The sequence below is a fragment of the Hyaena hyaena genome, unplaced genomic scaffold (genome assembly GCF_003009895.1).
Source record: "Hyaena hyaena isolate Hyena2069 unplaced genomic scaffold, ASM300989v1 scaffold_27, whole genome shotgun sequence".
NCBI classification, from domain to species: Eukaryota; Metazoa; Chordata; class Mammalia; order Carnivora; family Hyaenidae; genus Hyaena; species Hyaena hyaena.
This window is the reverse complement of record NW_024080659.1, coordinates 2,315,809-2,336,187: the sequence shown is the minus strand read 5'-3', so window position 1 is coordinate 2,336,187 and position 20,379 is coordinate 2,315,809.

The window sequence follows — 20,379 nt, the reverse complement described above, 5'->3', positions numbered from 1 at the left end:
TGGGCGCAGCCTGTAAACAGGGGCGGACTCGCCGCTGCCAGAGTCTGCCTCTCGAGGCACCGCGGCCTGCCCGGGCCTCAGCTTCCCGCCGTCCCGCGCCCTCCGCCCGGAGGAGCAGAGGAGGCAGCAGTTGTCTCGCTTCTGCCCGAGGGAGTCCCGCGGAGGAGCTTCCCGGCAGGGCTGGGTCCCCCTCAGTCCCCACAGGGCCACAGGGGAGAAGTGGAGCGGCACGTAGCGGACACGGACACCAGGCCGTTGACTCGGGGATCTGGGAAGTCCCTGGGGCGACGGAAGTGATGGCGGACGCCTTGCCGCACAGCGGAGTCTCTGCAGGCCGCCTTCAATCCTTTCGGAGACAAAGCTCAGTGTGTGGCCCCGGGAAGACTGCCTGCTGGCGCCCGCGACACCGAGGAGCCACTGCTCGGGGACCGTGGTGGCCTCCCTCCGCCTGGAGGTGCATCTCGGAAGCGTCGGTGTCCATCCCTACGCGGCCGTGAGACCATCTGCGACCGGGGCCGGCACCGTCAGTCTTCGGCCACGAAGCCCTTGGGCCTGCTGGCGTCTCCTCGTTTATCCGAGCCCTGGTGAGGGGACTGCCTGTGGGGGACTGTCGCCACGGTCGCTTCCTGCCCCGGCAGAGAAAAGCACCGCACTCGGGGCAGCTGACACCCGGCCCCGAAAATCTCCGCTTTTGTTGGGAAGGCAGAGCCAGACAGGCGAAGGCTCGCTGTGAAATCGGGGGCCAAACTGTGGTAGCGAAAGGAACCGGCTGAAAGCCTGCGGTCCCCGCCGCCGCCGCCGCCGAGGGGGCCGCACGCACCAGGGCCCCGGCGCGCGAGTGCGCCCCCTGCAGGCGGGACTCGCCCATGGGTTTAAACCCTTCGCACGGAGGGCCCCAGCCCGGCTTCTCACGGGCCATAGGACTGTGTTGGGTGTGTTCCCAGGGTGCCTCCTGGGAGTGGATCTGAGCCGAGGAGCCTGCGGCGGCGACCCGGCCCCGGGGCTTCCAGAGGCTTCCAGAGGCTTCTCTGCCGGCTGCGCTCAGGGCGGGCCGGTGGGGGCCTCTCCCAGGCGACGCTGCCGGGCGCAGGGCCACGGACCTCCCCGCACCGCGCGCCCTCCTCCATGCAGCTTCCGGGGCTTGCTTCCACCGCTAGGAAAGGCCAGCCCAGCACTTGTTTGCCGAAAACTGCGCTCTGCCTCCTCGGCGTGGTGGCCCCCTGGGTCCCAGACTCCAGCGACCCCGTGCAGAGCTGCGGCTCCAGGGGTCAAGGGCACAGAGCTCAGAGAGTAGGGGTGCGGATGAAACAGGTGAGTGAGCATGACGCTCGCTGTGGGGCCGGTGGAGGCCCGCGGCCCCCTGCTGTTTTGTTGTGGGGGTAGGGGGTGGAGAAGAGCTTGTGTTTGGGGCCAGGCCTGGGTTTAGGGCTCCCTGGAGCCACGCTTGCTGTGGCCGGACACCTTCTGAGAGCACGTGGCCCCTTCCCTGGCTGGCCCGCCCGGCAACCTGGGCAACCTGCGTCCAGACTTCCTTTATTTACCCTTTTACGCCAATCTGGCCGTTTCAGCGAAGCGTTTGTATCGTTCTAATATTTATTACTTTATTTGATCTTCATACCAACCCTTACTTGCCTCATTTTACAGATGGAGAAACAGAGTAACCGCCCCCCACCCCCGCAAGAAAGGCCCTGAGGCGGTAGTGGCGGAAGCAGGGGTTTGGACGCTGGGCTGCGGGCCGCGTGCGGGGAGTGCGCCCCGCGCATGCGCTTAGCGCCCCGAGCCTGCTCACCCGCACGGCCTCGTAACACGTCTCTGGTGACGTCCCGGAACCAGGGAAAAGGCAGAGTTCTGTGTCATTTGGACCCGCCTTCTGCCTAGAGAATGCAGCAGATTTCGAGAAGCGGGTGGAGTCAACAGCTCTGTGCAGCCCCTCCTGGGCCGGGAGCTGGAGCCCGAGGGCCGTGGGTTTCAGAAACCACCCTTGAACCTACCGGTGAAGGGGCTTCTATGACGTATCAATAAACGTGAGCGTTTGACGGACGCACTGTGCGGTTTCCCTGTTTGGGTTTCCCTGCGCCTGTGAGCTCGAACAGCAAGGGATTGGCCCAGGGCCAGGTGGGAGAAGCCTCAATCCAGGTTTGCCCAGGGGACCCCCACCCCCACCCCACACGCACACAGCCCTGGCCAAGGCCTGGGACCAGTTCTTTTCCCGATGCCAGCAGACACCCTTTCCCCGGGAGCTCCTTAGTCTCCCCCCACTGTGGCCAAGCGGCCCCACGCCCTCAACTGGGCCTCGGCCAGTGTGGCCCGCACACTAGCCAGCCCCTCCATGCACCAGCAGGAGCGGAGCCCACAGAGCTTTCTCTTGATTGACTCAAACCACCAAGCGCCCACCCATTCTCCCACCTTCCATCCATCTCAGTGATGGGGGTCCTGTGACCCCAGGGCGGATCTTCCATTAACAATTGGGCTCCGCTCAGAGAGGTTGGGGAGGAAGACAGGCTACTTTTCAGTTCCAGCTAGCGGGGTTCTGTAAAGATGACGGGTAACCGGATTGCACACTCTGGAAATACAGCCAGTGATGGCTCCTTTAGGAATCCCCGCAAAGATGGGGCGCCTGGGTGGCTTAGTCGGTTAAGCGTCCGACTTTCGCTTAGGTCATGATCTCGCGGTTCTTGGGTTCGAGCCCCGCGTCGGGCTCTGTGCTGACTGCCGGCTCAGAGCCTGGAGCCTGTTTCTGACTGTTTCAGTCTGTGACTCCCTCTCTCTCTGACCCTCCCCTGCTCACGCTGTCTCTCTCTCTTTCCTAGAAATAAAAAATAAAAATTAAAAAAAAAAAAAAAACCATTAAAAAAAAGGAATCCCCGCAAGGAGCAGAAGGCGCGGGCAGCCGAGCTGGTATAGAACGCCTTCAACTCAGAGTAGAAAGTAGACGCAGTTTCTAGTGGAAACCCAGAATATTTTGAGCGTGCTGTTTTTCTTCTTAATCCCCTTTACTATGAAGACAAAACAGCCGGTGTCATTTTTTTTAAAGTTTATTTATTTTTGAGAGAGACAGGGAGGGGCAGAGAGAGAGCCTCAAGCAGGCTTCACACCATCAGCGCAGAGAGCTCGACATGGGGCTTGAATTCACGAAACGTTCGATTGTGACCTGAGCTGAAATCAAGAGTCTTAACCCACTGAGCCACCCAGTGGGTGACACAGGCCCCACCCTGTGTCATTTTTTAAACAAGGTTCGTTCTTGGTCTAGGAAAACTCCAAGAGGGAAATCACCAACTAGGGAGAGTATTTGCCGTAAATACAACAGATGAAGGTAGGTGAAGGTGAGGGAAAGGCACTAAGTAGGAAATCTGGAAACTTCCTTTGCTTCTGATGTGTCCCCCCTCCCCCGTCACCAGGCAGAGCAGTAGAATAGATGAGCCGCAGGCAGGCCGGGCCAGGCAGGCCAAGGCTCTCAGCAGATGTTCTGAGTCACCCAGCTCAGGAGAGGCGAGTGGATCCAAGAGGCCTTGGTATCCTTCTCTCCCCCGGACGCGTGTTTCTGTGTCTCCTTCCCATGTGCCCTGGGCCTCGCTTTCCTCGCCTGTGGGGTGGAGATGGTCATAGAACTGCCTCTCAGGCTCATCGTGAGGATTAAACAAAACAGTACACGCAGTGCTCACGCCCCTCCTGACACATGGCGACACTGCATAAACACCGGGTGGCGGGATCAGTAGCAGCCACAGCAGGATTAGAGTCAGGACCAGCGGGCCTGGCCCCACCTTCCCCCCGGTGACACAGGGACACGGGGCAAGGCTCACTTCTGCCTCTTCCGTCCGCCTGTGTGCTACACTCTTTTTCTCACATCTGTTCTTTTTGAAAACCCCAAACCCTTCTTTCCACTGAGAATGTACGGAAGCAACATTGCACAGACAGGGGCTCCTGGGTGGCTCAGTTGGTTAAGCATCCGACTCTTGGTTTCAGCTCAGGTCATGATCTCACAGTTCGTGAGTTCAAGCCCCACATCGGGCTCTGCGCTGGCAGCACGGAGCCTGCTTGGGATTCTCTCTCTCATCTCTGCCCCTCCCCGACTCATGCTGCCTTTCTCTCTCTCTTTCTCGAAATAAATAAACTCAAAAACCAAAACCAAACACACTGCTTAGACAAGCAGATCCTGAGCACACATTGACGTTACTTTGCTAGCAAGCCAGCAGCTGACCGAGTCATGTCAGTTCAGAAAGGGTATGAAAACCGGCGTACATCTGGGAAACAGGATGCTCATTACATAAAGCAGCTTATTGTAAAGACCACTGCTTCCTTTCACATGGTCATAAAAACATCACACGTTCCTCTGTAACATGCTAACAGAGGAAATCTGGGAAGGGCAGCCCGAGGTACTAGCTGTTCACACACTTTCCGTACAGGACTAAAGGGTACTTCTGGGTTTGGGGGCCAAGCAGTCTCTGTCGCCACCAGCCGCCCCTGCTACTGGACGCCAGAAAGCAGCCGTAGACAGTACACACGCAAACATGACTATGTGCCAGTAAAAACTTTACATGCAGACATGGAAATTTTATTTTTACTTATTTTTTAACGTTTATTCATTTTTGAGAGACAGGGCATGAGCGGGGGAAGAGCAGAGAGGGAGATATAGAATCTGAAGCAGGCTCCACGCTCTGAGCTGCCAGCAAAGAGCCCGATGTGGGGCTCAAACTCGCTGACCTCGAGATCAGTTCAACCACCCAGGCGCCCCACAGGAAATTTTAATTTCATGTAATTTTCATGTGGCAAGTCCTACTCTTTCTTTTCTTTAACCTTTTCTATGCATTCAAAAATGTAAAAACTTTGGGGCGCCCAAGTGGCTCAGTCGGTTGAGTGTCCAACTTCAGCTCAGGTCATGATCTCGCGATTCGTGGGTTCGAGCCCCACGTCGGGCTCTGTGCTGACAGCCCAGAGCCTGGAGCCTGCTTCCGATTCTGTGTCCCCCTCCCTCTCTACCCCTCCCCTGATCACACTCTGTCTCTCAAAAAATAAAACCTTACAAAAAAAGATTTTAAAAAGAAACCCACTAAAACAGGTTTTGTGGGGAAAGTGCCCTTTGCCCAATGGCACTTAGCACGCGTTTAATAAATGGTGGTTGTTTCTAGAAGCAGCTGCCTGGAGTTGTTCTAAATGCTAAAGTTAGCACCCATTCAGGGACCTGTGCCAGGGAGCCCGACCGTGGGCCGCGGCTCTCAGCACAGTGCGTGGGTGCGCTGACGGCACAAAACCAAGCCCCAGTGCCTTGTTGCAGGGCTGATCCTCCACAAACATTCTCGCTCTATTTTCTTGATGTGTTTAAAATACGAAATAAATGTGTGTATGTAAATTAAAACATGATTCCCTACGAAAGCATGCGTCTGTGGACCCCCATGGCCTGCAGTGCGGCAGGGACCACCTCAGGCCTTCTCTGGTCTTGGAGAAGGAACTTGTGACAGAGCCAGATCCCCCCCTCTCCCACTGACCCCCTGAGGACCTCCATGGGTGTCTCCCTCCCCCTGCCCGGGCTGAGAGTCTGGGTCCCGCGCCCCCCTCCCTCCACCATGAGTCCCGTCCCCAGCCAACAGAGGGCGCCCACCCACAGGAATGAGGCTTCCTGGGTGCCCATGGGGGCCCTGGGATGGGTCTGGGCTTCCCACTGCACCCCGAGAGAGACAACAAAGTACTCCAACAAAGTACTCGCGGTGGGGTGGAGGGGGAGGGGAGGGGAAAGGAGGCCTGGTAGAGTAGAAAGAAAGTAAGGTAACACCTTGCCAAGGGGTCATGGACCCTTCAAGAGCCCCAGGAAAACCTCAGAGAAGATGCAAGGACAAAGCTCAGAGAACTCCCTTGGTGCTTTCCAGAAGCCCAGCTCCCTTCCTAAGGGAGGCAGTGAGGTGAGTCCTCAGCATACCGCCCCCCCCCCCCCAACAGGAAACTCCTGCCCCAAAGATTCTCCCAATCTCTTCCTGGGTCTGACCCCAAAAGACAGAGTCCTGGGGTGGGAGGTGGGGTGGGGGCTGCCCTCTGAATTCTTTAAAAAAAGGTTTTTTTAATGTTTATTTATTTTTAAGAGAGAGAGACAGCGAGGGAGATACAGAATTCAAAGCAGGCTCCAGGCTCCCAGCTGTTAGCACAGAGCCTGACACAGGGCTCAAACCCACAGACTGTGAAATCATGACCTGAGCTGAAGTCAGACGCTTAGCAGACTGAGCCTCCCAGGCGCCCTGCTTCCTCTGACTTCTGCCTCCGAGGCTCCTCCATCTCAGCCAGGCACTGGATGCTTATGCATGAGATCGGTCCTCACAGGGATGGGCTTTTGTAGGTAAGAAAGACAAGGCCTCCAGCCAACCAGGATATAGAAGAAAAAAGCCCAAACTGTTCTGTAATTGGATTTAGGGGTTAAGGCCTAGAAGTTAGGGAAGAAGGGTCTGGCGTAAGGGAGGGAGGGTCTAGGGAAGGAGTTCCCTTTGCTATGAGACGTTTCCTATGTCAGAAGCTGATGGGCACATTTCAGGAACTATTTGGGGGTGGGAGGCAGGGAGAGAATCCCAAGCAGTTTCTGCGCTATCAGCACAGACCAGACAGGGTCCATCCCATATGAGATCATGACCTGAGTCAAAACCATGAGTCAGACCCTTAACTGACCGAGCCACCCAGGCGCCCCTGAAATTATCATATTTATATTCTTTTTTTGGTAATTTTTAATGTTTATTTATTCTTGAGAGAGAGACAGTGCAAGCAGGGGAAGGGCAGAGAGAGAGGGAGACGCAGAATCCAAAGCAGACTCCAGGCTCTGAGCTGTCAGCACAGAGTCCAACGTGGGGCTCGTACCCACGAGCTGTGAGATCATGACCTGGGCTGAAGTCAGATGCTTAACCGACTGAGCCACCCAGGTGCTCCTATTGTATTTATATTCTTACTTGTTTATTCTTCTACTCACCTCTCAGCTTTCGAAAGCCAGGAATCTTCCTGTTGTTGTTGTTTTTTAAAATTTTTTAATGTTTTATTTATTTCTAAGAGAGAGAGAGACAGCGTGAGCAGGGGAGGGTCAGAGAGAGAGGGAGTGACAGACTCTGAAACAGGCTCCAGGTTCTGAGCTGGCAGTCAGCACAGAGCCCGACGCGGGGCTCGAACCCACAAACCGCGAGATCATGACCTAAGCAAAAGTCGGACGCTTAACCGACTAAGCCACCCAGGCGCCCCAGGAATCTTCCTGTCTTGTTAATTGTGTCCTTGGCTCCTAGGACAGTGCCTGGCAAATAGTGGGCACCGGACAAGTGTTTGTGGAAACTAATAATGCTGTTGCTGGCTGCCCTGTATGCATTCTGTGCACCAGCCACACTTGTAAGAATACAACATACATGAACAGATGTCAACCCTACAGCCACCATCATGATGAAACTGCAATACAGAGAAGTAACTTGCCGATTTCTCCCAGGTGGCAAGTGCCTCAGGCAGGACCTGAGACCGGCTTCCTCCCTTGCACACTGTCCCCAAATACAAAGAGAGCCTGATGAATCTGCTTATGTGCGCATACTGTTTTATGCATGTCTGTGCACATGTGAGCAAGGAGGGGACTCCATCCCATGATGGAACTTGGGCTTTCAGGCACCATCGCTGTGTGACTGCAGGTCAGAGCATCTGTGTGGAAAATGGTGGGGGGAGGGTATGTTGAGGCCGGTCATCTTGCAGCCTTTAAAGGATTTTAAGTAGAGGGTGTGGCCTGATTAAATTGGCAGGTTGGAAAAAAGATCAGAGGGGGTGCAAATGGATACAGGGATACAACTGAAACTTATTCAAATGAGAATAATGAATGGTTTCAAGGGATAATGAAGAGTCGAAATCAACATGACTTACAGATGAATAGGATGCAGGTGTGTATCAGGTAGGGTCTCCTGTGCTAGAGTATATAGTATATAGTGTATGAGTTAGTTTTTGCTGTGTAACAAATCGCCCTAAAACTTAATGGCTTAAAACAATAAGTAGGTACTACTTATCGTAATTTTTCAGTTGGGTAATTCTTCTGATCTAGCTCAGCATGACTGTTGTTCTGTGGCTCAGGATGGCCTCACTTGTGTTTGTGTGTTTGCTTGATCTTTAGCTGGGGTATCAAGGATGATTTGGCCACCTGTCGGTCATTATCTGGCGGGCTAGCTCAGCCCGTTTATGTCACAGTATCCCGTGGACACGAGAGACCAAGCCGCAGGGTGCTTTCACTCTTCAAGCCCCTACTCAACCATATTTGCTAATGTTCCATTGGCCAAGTTCAGATTCGAGGGGTGGAGAAATAGACTCCCCGTCTTGGAAAGTATGGCAATGACATTGTAAAACTGCGTGCCTACAGCGATGGGAAGAATTCCTGTGGCCATTTTTGTGAGCTACCACAAGCAGAAACAACTCTGGCTGATTTAAGCAAAAAGGAGTTTGGGGAGAAAAATGACAGTGAAAAGAATTTTGGGAAGGCCTGTAGAACTGGGAACAAAATCAGAAATCAGGTCACGCAGAACTGGTATAGGAAAGACATCACTGCATTGTCTTAACCTTGCATCTACTGCTGCTCTGGGAGTTTGATCTTGTGACAGCCGCTGCTGGTGTCAGAGAGGAAGACCCCAGAGGCCCCCACTTTGCTCCTCCTTGAAGATCCTGTGTGGGTCTGTTGGACTGATGGAGCTAGATCACGTGCGAGACCCTGTTTGTAGGGTGGGCAGAGCCTTAAGCGACATACCTGGTCACCTTTGAATGGATGGAGAAGACAGGTCTGAGGTAAGGATATATGTGAACACATGGCTGGTGGTGAATGGCTTTGCTGAGTGGTTGGGGTCTAGAAGAAGCAAGACTGAGAAACTGAAGTTGCGATCTGGGGACCAGGCATGTGGATGACCTAGGAAGTGGGCACGTGTTGTATTTCATATCAGTGGCCACCAGAGGGGGCACTAAGCAACGCAGGTAGACAGGATGTCCAGGTGAACGCTGTGCTTTGAGCATCCCCTGAAGATGGAGGGCCACGGGCTGCTCAGCAGTCCCTCCAGCACAACCTGTGGGAGAACTATTATACGTATCTCCGGAAGCTGGGGGAACATTCTAGAAAGGTGTCATATCTGAAAAGTCACCTGGCCAAGAGTTCATAGCTGGCCAGCAGCTCTCAAACCCTTTGTAGGGCCCAAGGGGGTGTGGGAGTGTCTCCAAGGAGAGGGGCCTGATGGGAAGAGCTGGGGGCCTGTCTGGATTGATAAGAGGGAACCCTGGAGGAAGAGTTCTTCCACCAGGGCGGGGGGAAATGTACCGCTAGCCACTGGACAGGTGGAGTCCGCTGGGTCAGGGGCAGCCAGGGCAGCAGACCCTGGTGTGTATGCAGGACAGGAAGGCTCTCCAAAATCTACCCCTTGAAAAGAGAAAGCTTTCGACACCTGCCACGGCCAGAGGAACCCTCCCTCCGACTGCGCAGACAAGAAAGCTTCCCCTGACCACTTCCCCACCTTCACTCCTCAACCGGGTGAGGCCGGAGGTCACCAAGGTGTGGAGGAGAAAGGGGACAGGCGAGGTGGGACAGCTCAGAAAGAACCCATTTCCCCCAGGACATCTGCAGCTGAGGGGCTGTGGGGGGTGCCCTGCTCGGAATGACTATGGACCACTAATGACGAAGAGCGTCTGAGGACCACTCCGGCCTGGTGCTTTCCTAACCCACCGGACTTGCATAGTTGGGCCCGCTCAGCACGCGCAGGCGTGTGGTGGAACGCGCCCCGGGAAGAACTGGCCCCACAGATCGGTGGGGACAGAGGAAGGGCGGGTTTGCAGCTGCGCAGCATGAGACACCCCCCCGCCCCCCAGTCCGCTGTGTGGACCATCTGCTGGGTGGTCTGCTGGGTGGTCTCCCGTCTGCTGGGAGGCACGTGGCGGGAATGCGGGAACCCGGTCCCTGCGCACTGACGGTGGTAACGTGGACCCCGCGCACTGCCGGTGGCAACGTGAACGGGCGCAGCCACTCTGGAAAACAATATGGCGGCTGCTCAAAGAATTAAACGTAGACTCGCGGGATGATCGAGCAGTTCCGCTTCCGGAGACACACCCCACAGAGCTGAGAGCAGAGACGGGCACGGCCGATGTGTGCGCCCGGCTTCGCGGCTGCGTTAACCACAGTGGCTAAAGCAGGGGGGTGCGCCACGTGTCCACGATGGATGCGCGGATACAAGGCCGTATGTGCGTGCACTGGGGCGTCAGCCAGTCCTAAAGAGGAAGGAAAGGGACACACGCAAGGACATGGATAAACCTCGAGCGCAGCATGCTGGGTGACAGCACCCAGTCCCCAGAGGACAGATACTCCGTTATTGCACTTACATGAGGCACCGGGAGCTGTCAGATTCACAGAAACAGAAGGTAGGGTGGTGGTTGCCAGGGGCTGGGGACTTAGTGCTGAGTGGGGACCGGGTGTCAGATGTGCAGGAGGAGGGGTTCTGGAGACGGAGGGGGTGACGCGCGCAGCCGCGCCCCGGAATGTACGCTCGGCGTGGTACTGTTACGTCCGGCGGCGTATTTTCTGCGCGGACCCCCGCTCCCCCGTGGGTGCGTGTGGGTGCGTGTACCCGGAGGACGCGGGTGCCTGTTTGCCTGTGCTGGTCCCTGAGCGCCAGCCTGGACCCTACAAGCCCCACACACACACCCGGAGTTGTGAGAACAGAACTTTTCCTACTGTCCTAGTTTTCCCAGTAAAAATAAATAAGTAAAAGCCCGAAGGAGGCGCGTGATGGTGGGAGGCAAGCCTGGAGGGGAAGGGAGGCGGGTGCCGCGAGATCCAAGAACAGAGAGGCCCTGGGGCTGAGCGGCAAGTGACCACGGGGAGGGGGAGGGGGCAGGAGCGGCGGGGGGGAGGGATCTGTGAAGGAGAGAAGACTGATGTGGTCTGGAACCCCCCGTGGGGGGTCCAGAGGAGCCCAGCCCACTCCTGGAGCCCGAGCTCAGGGACTCAGGAGGAAAAACTGCCCCCGGGGAGGGCCACAGAGGCCACGTTCCTTGTCCTTCCGGGCAAACCGGATTTCCAGTTCAGCCAGGGAGGAGGGGGGCTGTGCTTTCCAGAAGGTCCTGGGGAGGGGTCTGGGCAGATGGGGAGGGCATGGGGGCTGGCGGGGCCGGGCAGGTGGGACACAGGTGCAGGGCTGCGGAGGGGCGGGGGGCACGGATACTGGCCGCGATGGAGGCTGGCGCATATTTTCTCTTCCTTCCCTCCTCTTTCTCCTCTGGTTTTCAGGAGGAGAGAAGGAGGGGAGTGTGTAGACAAGCGGAGCAGAGAGAGGTAGATGGAGGGGGGCGGAGGGAGAAGGGAGGAACGGGTGGCTGAACCAGGCCTGAGGCTCGTCCCTATATCTCCACACACACACGCCCCGCCCCCACCCCCTGGGAGAAGGTGGTTTGCCTGGGGTTGTACTTTGCAGCACAGCCCTGGCCAACACGTGTCCTTCTAAACATTCTATGGCTCCCCAGTGCTCCCGGCCCTGCAGGGCTCACCAAACGGCTCTGGGCTCCCCAAAGAGACGTGGTCTGTGGTGCGCTGCCCCCAGCTTCGTCCCTTGAGATGCCCTCACTGTCCTGAGTCCCTTTCCTGCCACCCCCTGCCATCCCCAGCCTGGGCTTCTGGCCCCTTGCCTGACAGGGTCCCTCCTGCCCTTCCCAACGCTGCCCCCCGCCCCTCACCTTGCCCTCCCCCGGTGACTTCTCTCCAAATTGCCTCGGATTCTTTTTTTTTTTTTTTTTAATGTTTTATTTATTTCTAGGAGAGAGAGAGAGAGAGACAGCGCGAGCAGGGGAGGGTCAGAGAGAGCGGGATTCACAGACTCTAAAACAGGCTCCAGGCTCTGAGCTGGCAGTGAGCACAGAGCCCGATGCGGGGCTCGAACCCACGAACCGCGGGATCATGACCCAAGCGAAAGTCGGACGCTTAACCGACTAAGCCACCCAGGCGCCCATGAGATTGCCTCGGATTCTTGACTGGGGCCCCCAGTTCCTGCCAGTACAGTGGGAGCCACTTGAGAATCAACCCTGGGTTGATCCCCAAGGGTCTGCCCCGCAGTGGGAGCCCGGGAAGTGCTTGCTGCCTTGATGGACGTGCACAGCCCCCTTCTGCTCTTGGCCATTTCTCTCTCAACGTCCTAGGAACGGTCAGAGGGACCCAAGGGAGCTTGCTTCCCCAGGGAAGACCCCTCTCTCCTTTCTATAAGCATTTCCTGCTCATGGCAAAAACCTCTTAAAATACAAATAAGCAGAAGAGAGAACAAGCCTCCCACAGACCCAGAGATTATGTTCACATCTCAGGTTGTCTCACCCAGGTTATTTTTCCTGCATGTACCCAAAATCTTTAACAAAAATGGGAGGAGAGAAAATGTACAATTTTGACTTGCTTCTCTTCTATATGAATATATGGTGAACATCTACCCTTTCAAGTAAAATTTTTTTAATGTTTATTTTTAGACAGAGCACAAGCAGAGGAGGGGCGGGGGCGGGGGGGGAGCACAGAATGTGCAGCAGGCTCCAGGCTCTGAGCTGTCAGCATAGAGCCCCAATGCAGGGCTGGTGTGGGAGTCATCTGGGGGACTCACCAGCCCTCCAAGCCCCACCGACGGATCCCAGGGCCTGCAGTGTCCCATTCCCTTGGGCTCTGGCCCTTCGTCCCCACGGAGACCTGGCTCCAGGGCTGAGGGGGCAGAACTGGCTCCAGTACCTCCTCCAGCATCTCCCTGGCGTGTAATACAGAAAACTGGCAATTGGAGCATCTGTAAGAGTCGGGGAGTCGTGAGCCTAAAGGGAAGGTATTGTGGCCTTTTCCCTTCCTCCCCACCATCCACCCGCCAAAGATGGACTCTCCATTTCCTCAAGCCAACCAAGAGGGGCTTTACGAGAGCCACTGATAGAGATCGGGGTGCCTGTAAAAAAATGGGGACGGTCATTCCTTGCCCCTTGGGACATATCCTTATGCAGGAGACTGGCTGAGCTATCCTGTGTCATTTGAGCTGGCTCAACGAGAAAAAAAGGACCAGAGCCAGGTGGCAGGGCAAAGGTGGGGTGGGGGCATGGTGAAGATGTGTGTGTTTCCTCTGAGCTAACTAACTGCTTGCGGGATTAACCATCTTGCGGACACCAGGGGACTGCTGGCTAGGTGAGGGGACCCCTGTGGGAAGCCATGTGGAGGGTGGGGAGGGACAGGGGCTATGAGGCAGCAGGAAAAATCTCTCCCTTTCCTGGGAACCGTGCAGTGGGCAAGTGCGGCAGTGTGGATTATCTGCCCGTAGAGGGCGTCAGGAGCACCAGTTGAGTAGAAAGACTGCTCCGCATCCATTTTCCCCCTGCCAGCCCCAGCTACCAGGGGGAAAGGGACTCAGGAGACATGGGTTGGGAGGGAGAGTGAGACCTCCACTCTTTCCTTGGGGCCAGACCTGAGCCAGGAGGAAGAGCATTCACTGGGATCAAAGTGTTAAATTAGTCTGGACTGAGCTTTTGCTACCGGAAATTAACCAGGAAGTGAAGGGAACAGCTTGGAATGTTTGAAGGGACGGATAATAAAGATTTGACAGAGCACAGTTGGAGGCAGTAATTGAAAACAAATTCAAAAAACCATTTTGTATTCCTATCTCACTTGGTCCAAACACTAGTCTAAAATTAAAAGTACAAAATTCTCCAAAGGGTACAGATGTTGGGGAGGCAGAAAGTCAGATCAACCTAAATGTCACAACCAAGGCCTGGAGGTCCGGGGAGAGGGGGGAGGAAACGAAAGTATCTGGAGATTCTGTCTTGGGGCAGGAGAGAGACCGAGCGGCTTAGAGGGGAGAACAGTCGGAACTTTGCTTTCAAATAATTGTAGAAAAATATGCATCTGATTATGAGAACAGGGAAGGGGACCATCAGTGCTGTGGGAAGCTGGAGAAGAGCTTACAAATTAACAAGGAGAAAGGAAGCGAATAGTAACCATCTGAGAGGAGAGAACAATGTAAATAGTAAACATAAAGGAAGTGGAATTCAGTCATTACACTAAGTTAGAACGATATCTAAAACAAACCTGAGCTAGATGTTATTTACGGGAAATGCATGCAAAACAGCAAGATAAAGAAAGGCTGGAAATAATGAGGTGCAGAGAGACATACATAAAATAAGGCAGGACCAGTAATATTAACATCAAATAAGGTAGACATTAAGGTGAAGATCTGTGAAGATGAAAAGGAAAAGTTATAAAGATCAAAGTGTCACAAACACATAAGAACTAAGCAACATGTGATTAAACACACAAAGCAAAAGTACCAGAATAAGGAGACTTGAATAGCAGTGTGTTACAGTGTGAGATTTCAATACACATCTCTCAGAATTAGGCCCAGTAAATAAAAAAGGAATGATATGCAGGAATAATCAATAAATTTGTTTTAATAGGTGAGGATGCTTACCTCTATGAACAGAAAACATACATCATATGTCCCTGGAATTGTTGCAAAAATGGTCTATTTGACCACAAAGAAAACCCGAACCAGTGCAGAAAAGCAGAGAAAAAGGCCGTATTTTTATCCTAATCTGATGAAATCAGATCAGTAAATAATAAAGGGATGATGACTACACTATTACGTACTTCGATATTAGGAAACACACTTCTAGATAATACTTAAAGAGGACATCAAGAAGGAAATTGAATTAAAAGCTACTGGAAAGCATTGAATATAAGAGTATTTTCAATACTCAAACCTTTGGGACACAGCAAAACCACATTCAGTGGAAAATCAAACTTAAACGTCTTCAGTCTTAAAACAGTAAGACAAAAATAAGGACCTAGCTGCTCAGTCTAGGTACCAAAAGAAATTAGGAAGTTGAAATTGAGAAAGACAAAAACAGAAATTAGTGAATTAGAAAAACAAATCTGTACTGACATTCATATTTCTCTTAGAATGAGCGTGCATTAATTGGTTTTTGCAAGCCCCGATGCACAGAAAAGGCCAAGCTCATCATGACTTGCACTTTCCTGGGTGAAGGAAAAACGAAATATCAGAAACGTACAAGGGTCAGAATGAGAAAGGAGACACAGGCACAGATTCAGGAGAGAGTAAAAGAATTTTGAGGAAACCATATTCTACACTATGGCAAGAGGTTTGAAAACCTGGAGGAAAGGATGACACAGAAGGATATGAACTTCTTGGGCTCCTGGGGGGCTCAGTGGGTTGAGCGTCAGACTTTGGCCCAGGTCATGATCTCACAGTTTGTGAGTTCAATCCCTGCTCTCTCGAATACACTGTCCCCTCTCTCTCTGCATCTCCCCCGTTCTATTTCTCTCTCTCTCTCTCTCTCTCACTCTCTCTCAAAAATAAACATTTTTTAAAAGAAGGGTATAAACCTCTAGGGGTGGGGGACACTGAAGTCAGATGCCCTGAGTGACACATAGATCTGTCACTTACTAGCTGTGGGACCTTATAATAGTTCCTACTTCTTGGGTGGTTGTGAGGCTTAATGAGCTAATAGATGGAAAGTGCATCTGGTAAATACTCAGTGAGCGCTGTTGTTACTGCGGGTGGTGTTTTCATTAAATGGGGACAGCACACAAGGCTATCCGTCGGAAAGAAAACACGTGGATTTCTATCTTCATATGTAGAATAAATCCTTGATGGGCTCAGAGTACATAATAAAATAATAAAAATCTTACAAGAACATCTAGAGAGTTAGATGAACAATCTAGGATCGGAGAGGACCGCCCCCCTCAACCAGACTAAAATGGAAATGTTCGATTTTGAATAGCAAAAGGTACCCTTGCTACAATCCGCAGACAAATGACAGATTGAGCCCAATGCTAGCATCTCAGACAGCTGTGACACACGGAGCGCTTAAGCACTAACTGGGAAAACACAAAACAGGGCAGAAGAAATGGGCCATGGAGGGCAGGGCCCAGGGCGTGAACGCAGATTGCCCGTGCATGTGTGAAAAACGGCCCAGCTCACCTGCAGGCAGGAAACGCGGACCCGGGGAACACAGAGAAAGCACTTGGCACCCATCAGGCTGACTTCACCCACCACCCGCTCCGACAGTTTTGCTGGCCCGGAGCAGGGCTGCCTTTGAGAAAGGCCATCTGGCAACACCTATGGACTTGAAAAGTGCAAATATTCCTGGGACTCGATTACGAAGAACTGAAAACTCCAGTGACTACAAAGTGGAAGCAAAGTGGTTTCTCATCCACAGGGAACATTGTGGCCACATGCGTATTAAGCATTATGAATATGAGTACCGACCAGCCGCAGGAATGGATAGAATGGAGTCCGTGGTCCCGGCTGCCTTGGAGGGATGTGTCCACACACCACTGAGTGGCAACGGGAGATGCAGAAATGTGTGTTGATCAGACCCCCCCCCTTTTTTTTTAAAGCCATGGCAACTCTTGGTGTGTCATGTGCATTTAATTGCATCCTCTGTTATGTAACCGTTGAGAAAAGCACAGGGATGGTCCTGGGGCGCTGATGTCGAGGGGGACGCAAGCCCAGGAGGCGTGAAAGGAAAAGACCTCTCTACAAAATACAGCTTCATCTCTGTTACGCATGTTTGTGGAATCACCGTGTGCGATTCCTGGGCAGAAAGAAAACGGAAGGTTTCTTGCCATTTTCCGAGTGAATATTGCGCTTCGTGTGTGATGGGGGTGCACTCGGTCCGATGGCTGATTATGGGGTGTGGCTCCCCAGCAGGGAGAGGCAGGAGCATGAGCCCCCCACCCCCACCGCGTGTGCGCAGGGGTCTCCCTTCCAGGTGGTGGGCGGAGGGTTGTGCCAGGTCTCCGTGACTTGCACTTTTGCCCTTGGCTCCGCCCTGGCTTCCTGGGTGCTGCCTGCAAGCCCGCCCGGCGGGAAGGCAGAGATCAGGGTGAGAGGAGGGGGGGCCCCGCGGGTCCCTCATGGGTGCCCTCTTGCTCCCACTGACTCCCTGCAAACAGGCAGCTTCTCCCACCCAAGGCACCGCAGTGCGCGGCAGAGAGAGAGAGATGAAGGCCCCGGCGCCACGTGGTCTTCCTCCAAACACTTAAGCTTCCACCTATTAGGGTTGGCTGCCAGGCCTGCACCTTGAGAGAGCTCCATTTTGGCTGGACTTCGGGGTGTTCCCGAAGGTTCCCTCGCACCCTCACGGTCTCTGTCCCCCCAGGAGAGGCACGGTGCACGGGTTTATGTGTTCCAAGTGCAGCTTTAAGATCCTAGTGGGCACTTCAGGATCTTGTCACGGGTTTTACTTCAAGGCTCTAAGCCCAAGCGGCTTTTCTCCCTCCCTCGGGGTACATCTCTGCTACATGGACGTGCAGCCTCGGCTCGGCTCAGTCCCAGAACGCCCTCGACAGCTTGTCTCATCCTGCCCGTGACCTCAGCTGCACTTGAGGCCCGCTTGCAGTTCCCAGGCCCTCCGGCCCGGGCTGCCTCAGCTCAGAACGGAAGCCAGGACCCTTATCATGGTCTGTGCACAAAATATTCCCCAGGGCCCCTGACTGTCCACATCTCTCCTCCTTGGCCCTCTCCAGCAGAAAGGAGAGAGGTACTCGCTCCCTGATTATTTCCCATCTGTTTTTTAAAATATTTATTTATTTGAGAGAGACAGCATGAGCAGGGCAGGGACAGAGAGAGAGGGAGACACAGAATCGGAAACAGGCTCCAGGCTCTGAGCTGGCTGTCAGCACAGAGCCCAACGCAGGGCTCGAACCCACGAGCCATGAGATCATGACCTGAACCAAAGTTGGACGGTTAACCAACTGAGCCACCCAGGCGCCCCTTCCCAACTGTTCTTAAAAAGAGAGTGGGTTTTCCCTCCCAATAGCTATTCTAAGTGTTCCTTGAAAGGTAAGCAAAGTAACTCCTAAGCCGATTTTCCCATTCATCCAAAAATGTTTTGCCAGCCTTACGAGTGTCTGCGGAAAATCATCTTGCTAAAGGATTGATAGTTTCTCTCAATCTTCGCTTAGACCCTGCCCAGCCCCATCTGCTGATTTGGGATGGTTTGGTACATTGGCGTGTTTCCATTATTTTCTAGGGCCTCCTGTATGTCACACACTGGGGATATGGTATTGAACAAAAATTGAGACCGCTGCTTTCACGGAAATTTGAGTCTGTGGGGGGACAAGGAGCAAAGAAAAATAATCCACAAATGATCATAGAAACAAATAGATGATTGCAAGTTGTGGCAGGTTCCTGGGAGTAAGGAAGGTATTATTTGGGGATGGGGGTGGATCAGAGAAGCTGAGGTCTGAACAGGAGCAAGAGTTACCCTGGTGCAGAGTGGAAGGGGAAGTGTTCCAGGGAACGAGACTAGCATGTGCAAAGGCCCTGAGGCAGGAAATCACCTGGTCCATTCAGGAACTGCCCGCCGACTGGAATTCAGTGAAAATGTTGGAAACCAGTACAAAATGAGGCTTGTGAGGCAGCCAGGACTCAGACTGTGCAGGTCTCAAAGGCCTTGGAAGGTTTTTTTCCATACGAGTAGTAGAAAGCCACTGAAGGATGTCAATGGGGGAAAGAAAAGCTCAAGTCTCCATTGCCCAAAGGCCCCTTTGTCGGTATTTGGAGAAGGTATCACGGAGAGGTGAGCAGGGACTCAGGAGAGCAGGGGGTGCTGGTGGCTCCAAAGAGAGAGAGAGAGAGAGAATCTGGGCAAGCATGAGGCACTGGGATGGACCATCAGGGCAAAGATGAAAATCTAAAGACCATGCATCTGCAGTGTTGTCTGTGACAACCCAAGCTTATGCCCAGACAGAAACTCTTCACTAACAAAAATCCAGGGGGCACCTGGGTGGCTCAGTCGGTTAAGCGTCCGACTTCAGCTCAGGTTATGATCTCACGGTTCGTGGGTTCGAGCCCCACGTCAGGCTCTGTGCTGACAGCTAGCACAGAGCCTACAGCCTGCTTCTGATTCTGTATCTCCCTCTCCCTGACCCTCCCCTGCTCACACTGTCGCTGTCTCAGAAATAAATAAAAAACATTTTTTAAAAATCCAGAGATTTTGTCTTCCACGGATTTAAACAAGTTTCAAGGCTCCAGGATGATATATATATATATATATATAATTTTTTTTAAGTCTTATTTATTTATTTTGAGAGGGAGAGAGAGAGCATGAGCAGGGGAGGGGCAGAGAGAGCTGCAGAGAGAGAATCCCAAACAGGGTCTGCACTGTCTGCACGGAACCGTGAGATCATGACCTGAGCTGAAAGCAAGAGTCAGACACTCAGCCAACTAAGCCCCCAGGGCGCCCCAAGAGCTGCTGCTTCCAACGCGAGCAACGCATCCAGCATTCACACAGAACTTTCTGGTGCCGGTTCCTGCTCCCATCACGCCCCACAGTCATCGCTGCCTGTGCTTGCTTTTTCCAGTGGCTTCCATGGCTTTCCTCAGGGAGGTCAACTTCATACTAAAAGATGAAGGAGGAAATGAGACGGATGAAGGCGGCTTAGAGGCAACGAAAGTTGCAGAAGAGCCTCACGGAAGGCGGGTGGAGCCAAGGACCAGGAAGGGGGGAGGCCGGGGGAGCTCGTGTCTCTGTTTCTTTTCACCGCACCCATTTTCAGATGAGAAAACTGAGGCCCAGGGAGATTAAAGCACTTGTCTAAGGACACGGAGCTGGTGGTATTCAGCAATCGGTGAACAGCAGGGCTGGATATCAGAGCTCGGCAGGGTGGGGGCCGGGCGGTCAGGGAGCTGCTGTCATGATGAATCAGCTCCGGCAGCCTTGGGCCTCGAAGCCTGTCCTGCGCTCACTATCCAGTTCCCAGGAGATGCTGGGGGACCCGCGATCCCCCTGGCGAGGCTGCAGCCGAGCGCCCCGAGTCTGCGAGCGGAGGGCAAAGGCATCACCTGTAAAGACGATCTGGTGCCACCCCTGGAAAAGCAAGCGGAGGGCTCCGGGTTGGCACCAGAGGCCTGGCATGGCCCCCTGGCCGCCCCACCTTCTGCCCACCGCCCAGTTCAGGCTCCCCAGGCGCCAGATCCCGCCGTTGGTTCCTCCTGCGATTCTGGAAGGTTTCCCATTCTGTCAGTCTAGTCCGGGGTCTTGGGATTCCTTGCCTGGTGCCTTCGCGCTGCGGCTTTCAGTCTGGACCCCATCGAGCCGGCGCCCTGTCCGCAGCGATTCTCCGAAAATAAGATTGGATTTTGATAAGCTGTGATGAGCTCCTTCAGGCCCCCCCAAACCCGCAGCCAGCCCACAGCCCCCAGGCCTCCATGTGCCCCCCACCCCTGGGGCCCCGTCCACCCCCTCACCTCCGGCCGGTGGCAGCATACTCACCACCACTTGTTATTAACTGCAGGGGACACGTGACCTTGCTCGCTGCCTCCGTTCCTTCGCTTTTGCTGTTCCAAGCCCTCTTGCTGTTCCTTGCTTGAATACCCCTCATTCAGCCCAGATGCAGTC